Here is an 11,304-nt window from a genome sequence, read left to right on the forward strand (position 1 = left end):
GGACGTGTCCGGTGGCGGGGAGAGGAGCGGTGCTTGGGTTTGATCCGGAATTCGGAGGGGGAGGTGTTTTTATAGGTAGAAGGAGCTAGGAGTGTCCAAATGAGGTGTAGTTTTCGCCCACACGATCGTGATCCGATGACGGAGAGCATGGAAGTGACTTAGATGGGTTATTGGGCTGTTTTGGAGGGGTGTTGGGCTGCAACTCAAAAGAGGCCTTTGCGGTTATGCGGTTAACCATTGGAGTACCAAACGAGCTCCAAATGACCCAAAACTTGACAGGCGGTCTACCGGTGGTATACCAGGGCCACTTGGCAAGGCTCGGTCCATTCCGAGAATGTTTAACACCCGCACACAAAAATATACAAGAGGGGTGCACCGGTGCATGTGGGAGTGTCGGATTGCGAAACGGACAACGGGGAAAATGCTCGGATGCATGAGACGAACACGTATGCAAATGAGATGCACATGATGACAAGATATGATATGCATGACATGAATAAAATGCAAAACAAAATACAAAACCCAACCACAGAGGGAATAACATATCACATAGCCGAAAATGGCAAGAGTTGGGGTTACCAAGATGGAAAGTTACATTCGGGGTGTTACACGTCGCCTCCTCGGCGTGGACCTAGTGCGAGCCCGCGCCGCACCGTAGAGGGAAGTGTCACCGGCGCCGAAGGAGGGCGAGCGGGTCGTATTCTGCTTGCACCTCATGCGCGGCCTGGGGCTGCCGGCGAGCGGTTTCTTCCGCTCCTTCTTAGAGTTTCATGGGCTCCAGCCGCACCACCTTACCCCGAACATGGTGGTGCTGCTGGCTGCCTTCGCCACCTTGTGCGAAGGCTTCCTCGGTGTTCTCCCTACCATCGAGCTATGGGGGCAGTTCTTTCAATCCAAGCTTGGCACGCACGTTGCTGGCGTGCCGGCCCAGTGTGGTGCCTTCATCGCTATGCGGAGATCAGTGGCCAACAATCCGTTTCCCACCATCCCGCTGATTAAGTCAGTGAAGATGTGGCAGCGGTCTTATTTCTATGTGAAGAACGTCGCCCCAGACGGCGACTGGGTCAACCTGCCGCCTTACGAAGCCGGCGCACCAGCTGGGAGGCTCCCCAGCTGGTCCCACCGGGTCAAGAAGCTGACTCCTGCCGGCGCCGCCGCCGTCGCACGACTCCGAGTGGTGACGCAGTCGGAGGGTCTGACCGGGGCCGACCTGCTGGCCGCCTTTGTGGTGCGCCGAGTCCTGCCGCTCCAAGGCTGACCTCATCTGATTTGTGAGATGATTGGCCACCGGGACCCGAGTCGGATGTGCTCCAAGGACATGCCCCACACGGAGGTGGCGGACACGGTGAATTACATCGCGAACTGCAGTCTCACGGCGGATTGGTGGTTCGGCAAGGAGCCGTACTCATGCGCCAACCCCCCGCCTGCTGTATGTCATCTCTCTTCTTCTTCTGTCTTCTTTTGCAGCCGAATCCGACTTCTGATCTTTTGGTTTTTCTCGAGTCAGAACCCCCTCATCCAGCCTTCAGCCTGCACCGCGGAACCGGCCCGTCTGTTCGTCTCCGACCGAGCGGAGAGCGATGTTGACGACCCTGACTTGGGGGCCGCGGCGATGGAGGCCGATGCGGAAGGAGGAGGAGGAGGAAGAGGAGGAGGCTTCAGGCCCTCGGCCACCTTTGCCGACTGGCCTGATGACGACGCTGAGGGGGAAGTCGCCCCGCGCCATCAACCAAGAGCCGGCTAGCCGAGCGCGAGTTCCTCCGCCGGCTTGGATGGTCAAGGCGGCGCGAAGAGGCGTCGGGTCGGGCCGAGCTTGCTTGGCGGCCGGTCGAAGAAGTTCCAGGGGGCGACCGCCGCGACCAAGTGGGAGGAGGCGATCGCGAAGGTCAACCGCTTCCGTAAGGAAGTGAAAAAGCCGCCATTGGTTTCCGCATAAGTGCTTCCGCCTTTTGTCTTGTTTTCTACTGGTAAATCTTGTCCAACTCTTTTACATGCCTTCCTTGCTTCAGGGCTCCCCTCACCTTTGAGAGGGTCGCCGCCGCCTCTGTTATGGGGTCGGCAGAGACATCCGCCACTACTTGGCGGATTGACCCTGCGGCCGACCTCCAGGAGGCGACGGAGCGGAATGCGCGGGAGAAGCGCGACAAGGACGAAGCCGCCCGCCTGAAGAAGGCGGAGGCCGAGAAGGCGGCGGCCTCCGCCCAGAGGAAGCTAGATGAGGCCGAAGCCGCCGTTGCGGCAAGGCGGCAAGCTGAGGAGGCCGTGCACCGTCAATCAGCGTTGCTCGTCATCCCGCTGAACTCCGCACTGCCGCCCCCGGAGTTCACGGGGCAGACTGGGGAAGCCGGCGACGAGAACCGCGTCATGGATAGGGAAATCAGTGAGGCCTCCATGTCGGACACGGCCGTGCCGCCACCGCCGCCTCCACCACCGTCCAAGAGTGCACAAGGTAAATAGCCGGCAGGCCCGCCGGTGCCGCCGACTGAGGGCGAGTCCGTGGCGAGGCTGCTCCTTCAAGTCGCCTCGCCAGCGCGCCGCCGCCTTGAGAAGGCAACTTCGGCGCCACGCCCCCTGGCGACCGGCGCCGCCAGCTCGGCCATCCCAGACGCTGAGGCGACGAGTGCCGCGCCCGTTGGGTGGGTGCGAGGAGGCAGCACAGGCCCGCTGAACCAGGCGCTTCTGGACATTCAGGCGAAACTGCGAGCCGAGGGCGACGCCATCCAGCACTGCACCAAGGCGCATCTGGCGTCGCGAGCAGCCGTCCGAGTATGCTTTCATTTTTGACTTTGTTTTTCCTTGTTCTTCTCTGTGGGGGCGCGCCAGCGCATTCACTGGGTGTAGTCCTCGAGTTTCGGGCCGGCTGCTGAGCAGGTGGCTCGGAACTCCTTTTGGCGAGTTCCAATACTTATCTTTGTCTAAAATTCTTGTCACAGGAGTATCACAACCTCCGCGTCACTGCCTTCAACCGCAATGTTGTGGAGCTGGGCAGGCGGACTGCCGACTTGTCGGAGAGCCGGAGTGAGTCCTCCTTCTTCTTCACGGGGGCGCGCTGGCGCACCCGCGGGCTGTAGTCCTCAAGATTCGGGCCGACTGCTGAGAAGTCGGGCCGGATCTTCCCGGCGACCTTCTTTGTTGACGACTTAACGTCTTTTCCTTTTTATTCTTCAGAGGCCAACGCCACTCTTTAGCAGCAGCTGGGCGAAGCCAACACCGCCTTGCGTGCCAAGGGGGAGGAGTGCAACAAGCTCGCCGCGGAGCGCGACCTGCTCTCTGCGCAGCTGGCGGAGCAAAAGGAGCTGCTCAAGAAGGCACAGGACGAGGCAGGGAAGAAAGAGACTGCTCTCCTGGCCGAGTTTGAAAGCGAGCGCTCCTCCTGGACCGACAAGGAGGCACTACTGACCTCCGGCTTCCATGAGATTGAGGATATTGTTGATGGTGAGTTTCTTTACTTTCTTTGAGCCGCTGACTATGGGTTGGGCTGACTCCTGATTTTTTTGACTTGCTTCTTTTTTGTCTTGGCAGACTTCTTCCCTAGCCACTCGCAGGCGGCCACTCATGCCATTGAGGCTGATCGCGAGGCACGCAGGGCAGATGGCATGGAGATTGCCATCAACGCCCCCCGGACCCTCGATGAGCAGCTTCTGGGCATCAAGGCTCGTCTGCGGCCGGCCCATCGGATGCTGCACCGGCTTCAACGTGCCGGAGCCCAGGCGGTTGCTGCCCTGTGGCCAGACATGCCGGTTCTGCACACTCCCAGTCGGACTGCCGACTGGCTGGAGGTCGCGGCTGGTCATCTTGAGGCTTGGAAGGGTTCCTCGGCCCAGGCTGGAGCGTGCCGGGCCTTGGAATTCGTCAAGGCATGGTATCCAGGGCTGGAGCTGGACCGGCTGGCCACGTTCCGGTCAGAGGCCCAGGCGGAGCTGATAGCTGTGGAAGACGCCCTCGTCGCGCGTGCCGCAGCGATCGCCGACTACGCAGACACCAGCGTCTTCGTCCCTGATCGGGCCGAAGATGGCAGGAAGGCGCCGCCGGAGTGGTTCGGGATGAACCCGGATTATGACGAGGACTCGGTGGAGGTGATCGGTTCCATCGTCGAGGAGGAAGGCGAGGCGGAGGACGGAGGTGAGACGGAGGCGCCAGAAGACGGAGCAGGCGACCAGCCTCAGCTTGACCGCGCCTCCAGCAACGAGCCGCGCCCGATCGAGCCGGCTGCTGCCGGAGATGATCAAGCCGAGACTGTCCAGCCGGCCGCCCCGGCGCCTGACAGTGCCGTGTCTTCCGACCCCGAATCCGTCTGCCGCTTCCTAGGCTGCCGTCTTGCCTTCATTTTATCTGCTTTAGTGATCTTTGAAGAACTTGTTAATTCGAACAATTCCACCCGTGGGGTGTATTTTGAACTTCTTCTTGAAGATTCGGCCAAGCGCCTATGTTATGTAAATATTTATCCAAATTCTATCTTTCCTTGCTCATTGCTCTTTTGGCTTTTTCCTTTGCCGCCTTCCCTTAGTTGGCGCCTTGCTAGTCGGACAGTCGCTCTGCGGACTGCCACTGGATCAAATGCTTGGCTACTTTGGGAAGACAAGTACTCGGCCATTTTTTAGAGTCTTTTAACAAGTTGGATAGAAAGCGGCAAGCCGACTACTCAGCAGTCGGCTTTGCTAAGAGAGGCTGGAAGCCGGCTTAGGCTATGCTTATGCTTTGAGTCCTTAGCCATTTTTCATGTGGGTGCCCATTCTTCCTTACTCCTGCCTACCGAACAGTCGCTCTGCGAGCTGCGGCTTCTGACAGGAGACGGCTTAGGCACCACACACTATTTGTCCGACTGCAGGAAGCATTCCATAGCGCGAGGCGGCGAGTCCCCGGGCCGACTAGTCGAGCCTGGTGTCAAGCGGCATAACAAAGAGTAGCATACTTGAAGGCATAATTCTTATCATACAGATAACAAAAAGGGCAGTCCCCGAGCTCGTCTCGGGGGGCCCGAAGTCTTGGTACTTTAATACAAAGGGTAGCGTGATACATACTGCATCAACTGTAAAATCTTCAAAGAAGATTTGCATTCCATGGGCGTTTCGTCTCTTTGCCGGAGTCGTCCCTCTTGCGTGCTCTTGGCTTCTGAGCGTCGATCAGGTAGTAGGAGTCGTTGCCCAGCACTTTGCTGATAATGAAGGGGCCTTCCCAAGGAGCCGACATCTTGTGCTGACCAGCTGTTCGCTGGATCAGTCGGAGCACAAGGTCGCCCTCTTGGAAAGATCTCGGCCTGACCTTCCTGTTGTAGTATCGGCACAGGCTCTGCTGGTAGATGCTGGACCGGCTGAGTGCCAACAGCCGACCCTCTTCCAGCAGATTGACACCGTCTTGACGTGCTTCTTCTGCTTCCTCCTTGGTGTACATGGTGACTCGCGGAGAGTCGAACTCTATATCCGTCGGGATGATGGCTTCAGCACCGTAGATGAGGAAGAAAGGTGTGAAGCCGGTTGACTTGTTTGGAGTCGTGCGCAGATTCCAGAGGACGGCTGGCAACTCGTCAAGCCAGCAGCCGGCCGAACGCTCCAGTGGTTCGACCAGTCGAGGCTTGATGCCAGACAGGATGATGCCGTTTGCTCGCTCTACCTGGCCGTTTGACTGCGGATGGGCAACAGATGCTAAGTCCAGTCGGATGCCCTGTGTCACGGAGAAACGGGCCAAGGCACCTTTGTCAAAATTTGTGCCATTGTCGGTGATGATGCTGTGTGGTATGCCGTAGCGAGTCGTGATGTCGGCGATAAAAGTCACTGCAGTCAGACCATTCAACTTCTTGATGGGCTTTACTTCTATCCACTTGGTGAACTTGTCCACCGCGACAAGTAAGTGAGTTAGGCCGCCTCGTGCCGTTTTGAATGGTCCCACCATATCCAGGCCCCAAACCGCAAAGGGCCAGGCGATGGGGATAGTCTTGAGCGCGGAAGCCGGCTGATGTGGCTTGGAGCGGAACTTTTGGCACCCTTTGCACTTTTGGACCAATTCCTTGGCCTCTCCTAGGGCGGTTGGCCAGAGGAAACCGTGTCGAAAGGCTTTGGCGACGAGTGCTCTTGAAGCCGCATGGTGGCCGCGCTCGCCTTGATGGATGTCTTTGAGAATTGCTTGGCCTTGCTCTGGCTCGACGCAACGCTGGTAGACACCAGTGACGCTGCCACTGACCAGCTCTCTGTTGACTATGGTGTAAGCTGTCGCTCAGCGTTGTACTTGCCGAGCAAGGATTTCATCAGTTGGCAGCTCTTTGCTCACTAGGAACTTGAGGATGGGCTGGGCCCGTGAGGGTGCTGCTATTTCTTCAATTGCCAGTACTGCGACTTGGACGAGGGCGGCTGGGCTGGGAGGCGGCGGGCTGAAGTCTGCAGCCGCTTGCTGGATTGATGAAGTCCCCGGGCCGAGTTCTGGAGTCTTCGGATTGGTCGCCGCAGTCCCCGGGCCAGGTTCTGAAGTCCCCGGGCCGGCTTCGACCGCGGCGTTCTTGGAGTCATTTGTAAGAATTTTCGTGCCACCTGCTGGGGCTCTTGAGTCGGATCCGACTTCTTCGGGGGGAGCCGGCACGAAGATGGAGTCTGATTCTGGTGAAGGCTTGACAGACGGCTTGAGGAGGCGCCGAAGGGCGACACCAGATGGTATTGCTTGGCGGGTGGAGCCGATTCGTGCCAGGGCGTCTGCTTGGTCGTTGTCATTTCTTGGCATGTGAAGGAACTCGCACCCCTCAAAATATTCGCTGAGTTGCTGTACAAGGAAGCGGTAGCTCTCCATGTTTGCATCTTTGGCGTCCCAATCGCAAGATTACTGCTGGACCACCAAGTTGGAGTCGCCATAACACAGGATCCAGCGAATGCCAAGTTCTTTGGCAAGCCGGAGCCCGTGAATGAGCGCCTCGTATTCAGCGACGTTATTGGAGGCGGCGAAATGGATCTGCATCGCATATCTGAGCTTGTCGCCTTTGGGGGAAGTGAGGACAACGCCTGCTCCCAAGCCGGTGCGCATCTTGGAGCCGTCGAAATGCATCCGCCAATGGGTGGAGTCGGGCGCTGGTGGCAGGTACTGGGTCTCGGCCCAGTCGACGAGGAAGTCGGCCAGTGCTTGCGACTTGATGGCGGTGCAGGGCTGGTATTAGATGGTGTAGGGAGCCATCTCAATGGCCCATTTGGCCACTCGGCCAGAAGCATCTCGGCTTCCGATGATCTCGGCTAGTGGGGCTGTGCAAACCACAGTGATTGGATGCTCCTGAAAGTAAGGCTTTAGCTTCTTGGCGGCAAAGTGCATGCCGTAGCACATCTTCTGGTAGTGGGGGTAGTTTTGCTTGGAGGTCGACAGTACTTCGCTCAGGTAATATACCGGTCTCTGGACAGGTAGCGCCTTGCCTTCCCCCTTGCGTTCAACTACAATGACTGTGCTGACTACCCGACTGGTGGCGGCAATGTATAGGAGCATGGGCTCTTTAGGAGTCGGGGCCGCCATCACGGGGGGAGTAGTCAACATTTTCTTCAACTGGAGAAAGGCTTCGTCCGCCTTGGGGTTCCACTCGAAAAAGGTCGTCTTCTTCATGAGCTGGTATAAAGGGAGAGCCTTCTTGCCCAGCGGACTGATGAATCGGCTGATGGACGCCAAGCAGCCGGTGAAGTTTTGCACATCTAGCAGTCGGCTGGGTACCTCCATCCTCTCGATGGCCTTGATTTTTACAGGGTTGCACTCTATGCCGTGTTCGGAGACTAGGAAGCCAAGGAGTTGGTCGGCTGGTACTCCAAAGACGCACTTCTCAGGGTTGAGCTTGATCTGGAATCGGCGCAGGTTCTCAAAGGTTTCCTTGAGGTCTTCCAGCAATGTTCCATGCTTTTCCGTCTTCACCACCACATCGTCCACGTAGACGTGGGCGTTTCTGCTGAGTTGCTTGAGGAGGCACTTCTGCATGCAACGCTGAAAGGTGGCGCCGGCATTCCTTAGGCCGAACGTCATGGTCAGGTAGCAGAAAGCTCCAAATGGCGTGATGAAGGCGGTCTTCAGTCTATCAGCCGGGTTCATCTTGATCTAGTGATATCCTGAATATGCATCTAAGAAGCTCAACAACTCGCACCGGCTGTGGAGTCTATCACCTGATCAATTCTCGGTAGAGCGAATGGGTCCTTGGGGCAAGCTTTGTTGAGGCTTGTGTAGTCAATACACATCCGCCACTGCTTGTTCTTCTTCAGCACCAGGACCGGGTTTGCTAGCCACTCTGGAAAAAATACTTCCATAATGAAGCCGGCTGCCAAGAGTCGGCCTATCTCTTCTCCAACAACTCTTCTCTTCTCTTCTGACAGGCGGCGCAAGGGCTGCCTGACGGGCTTCACCTCAGATCGGACATGTAACTTGTGCTCGGCGAATTCCGTCGGTACACCTGGCATGTCTTTAGGGGACCATGCGAAGATGCTCGATTCTCACGGAGGAAATCGACGAGCTCGCCTTGCTATTTGCTGTCAAGGTTTGCACCTACGACAGCATACCTCTCTGGGTGCTCCGGGTCCAAGGGTATCTTCTTCATTTCTTTGGCCGGCTTGAACGAACCTTCAGCTTCTGACTCCTTGGGGTTGGGCGACATCTCGGGCTGCTTGCCGACCATTGCCACAACCTGGTCAAGAAACCGCCTCTCAGCTGCGATCACCAGGGACTCGGCTAGTCGACTGCTTTCGGCCGCGCAAGCGGACGACTTTCTGTAGTCGCCGGCTATGGTCAGATTCCCCTTGGAACTCGGCATCTTCATCTTGAGGTAGGCGTAGTGGGGGACCGCCATGAACTTTGCCAAAGTAGGCCGGCCAAGCAATGCATGGTACGGGCTTTCGAGGTCCACCACTTCAAACCAAACGGGCTCTCGGCAGAAATGATCTTTGTCTCCAAAGAGGACGTCTACCAGGATCTTGCTGATTGGTGAGTAGGAAAGGCCAAGAACAATGCCGTGGAACACAGTCCGGCTGCTCTGAAGCTGTCTTTGCTTGATTCCTAACTTTTCCATGGTATCCTTGTACAGAATGTTGATGCTACCGCCTCCGTCTATCAGCACTCGCGAGAAGCGAGCGGCCTGCCTATCTGTGGCAAAGGTGGCACCTAAGACCAGGGCGTAGGAGCCCGGACTCGACATCACCCCTGGGTGATCAGCTCTGCTCCAACTGATAGGCTTCTCGGACCAGTGCATGAACTCTGGAGTACTTGATGCTACTACATTCACCTCTTGCTGCTGCTGCCGCCTGCTGTGTCGATCATCAGCCACACTGGTGAACACCACGTGGGCTCCGTGCTCTTCTGGGTACTCGTCTTGTACTGCGCCGACTGGCCTGACAGCTGGCTGCTGGGGCGGTGGTGGAGGCGGCGGCCCAGCAGGCGGGGGAGGCAGGAGGCCGTCTCCCTTGGCGATTTTGGTGAGCCAGTGGCATTTCTGGGTGGTGTGGCTCGACGGCTTCGCGCCGCTGTGGAACTTGCAGGGGCCATCTAGAGTCTGCTCGTAGGAGAAAGCTGGCTGCCAAGCCAGCCTGCCACCCTTCTGCTTCTTCGGAGCTGGCTGTCCCTCAGGCTGCTCTTCTTCGATCGTGGCCACCTGCCGACTGCTGGAAGCCGGCTGAGGGGCTTTGTGCTTGTGATCATTTTGATACGGGCGCCGGCTTGATTCTCCAGCCGGCATCTTGGGAGCTGGCGTCAGCACTTTTTCGGAGGCGTCTATCCAGAGCTCGGTCTTCATTGAGGAGTCGGCCGTGGCATACTTGTCCGCGATCACCAGTAGCTCATCAAGGGTTACCGGCTCGTCGCAGAGGAGTCGATGCTTGAGGAGAGTGCCTTCGCGGCACCCGGCGGTGAAGTACTCTATGGCCTAGACCTCGTGCACTCCTTCGCAGGAGTTGCGGAGCTCGGCCCAACGCGTGAGGTAGTCGCGGGTCGATTCGCTGGGCCCTTGTACGCACAAGGAGAGCTGTCGGGGCTTGGGAGCCCGCTTGTATGTGCTGGTGAAGTTGCGTATGAAGGCTTCGGTGAAGTCTAGCCAGCTGTTGATGCTGTAAGGCTTGAGGCTGTTGAGCCAGGTGCGTGCCGTGCCTTGGAGCATCTGGGGGACATATTTCATGGCAACGCGTCGATTGCCATTCGCTATGCGAACGGCGGTGGAGTAGTCGATCAACCAGTCTTCCGGCTTCACGGAGCCGTTGTACTTGGGCGTGTCTCTTGGGAGAGAGAACCCTTTGGGAAAGGGCTCGTCACGGATGCGGGGGCCAAAACACGGCGGGCCGACATCATCTTCTTCTTCCAGGGCCAGGGATCGCGCTAGGCAGTCGATCCGATGGCGGGCATCATTCTCGCCGACTCCTTCGCGGCGACCAAGTCGGCCGCTGAGAGTCGGATGATCGATGGGCAGCGGGGTAGGATATCTTTCCCCGCGAGGCGGAGGCGGCGGTAGGTCACCTCGTCGCTCCACTCCTCGGGGGCGGCCTTCTGTGTCGCGCTCGATGGTAATACGAGTCTGGTTGCGGCTAGCAGCCGACTCCTTCTCTTGTCTTGTACGGGCGCCATCCACAGTCGACGTGCGCGACGTTGCGCCATGCTCTCGATGAGGGGGGCTTACAACTCGGACGTTGGCTTCATGCCGGGTTGTGGCTGCATCGATCAGCTGCTGGATGCGTCTGGTTATGTAGGGGAGCTCGTCGGCCCCCAGTCCGTTTAGCTCATCAACGATCGACTGGGCGGCACGTAGGTTCTTGAGGGGCGTGGCGTAGACCGGGCGGTCCGCTCCCAACATGCTAGCGATGGCCGCGCCGTGTTTCTTGACGACACTGACTCGGCTTGGCCCTTCTGGAGGCGGCATGCCGAAGGCGGCGCGGTCGACTTTGCGCTGGTGGGCCTCCGTGAGGCGTCTCATGGTGGCAATCTTCTGGCCCTCCGCAAGGAGTGCAAGGCGGCGTGCCTCCAGTGCCTCGGCGTCACCGTCCGCCGGGATGGGGGCGGATAGATCGTGCAAAGTGGCTTGTAGGGCGTCGCGGGCGTTTTCGTCGGAGGTGGCGCCGTGGCTGATGACGAACACTTCGGTGACAGTGCTGCCGCCACTGTCGGCTCGTGGGAGAGGATCGTTGAAGACGATCACGTCGGAGGGGAAGGCGTCGAGCGATGCTGTGTCGGAATCGACAAGCATCGGGTCGGTGGAGCCGACCGACTCCAAGTCCGCGGTAGGCTCGCCGGAGACGTGGAGTTGGTCGAGGAGGCTGACGAGGCGGCTCTCGGGGCAGCCTGTGCCCGCATTGGATGCGGGCTCGTCGGAGATGCGAGCCTCGC

Source organism: Triticum aestivum, chromosome 7B, assembly GCF_018294505.1.
Source record: "Triticum aestivum cultivar Chinese Spring chromosome 7B, IWGSC CS RefSeq v2.1, whole genome shotgun sequence".
In the NCBI taxonomy this organism is placed as follows: Eukaryota; Viridiplantae; Streptophyta; class Magnoliopsida; order Poales; family Poaceae; genus Triticum; species Triticum aestivum.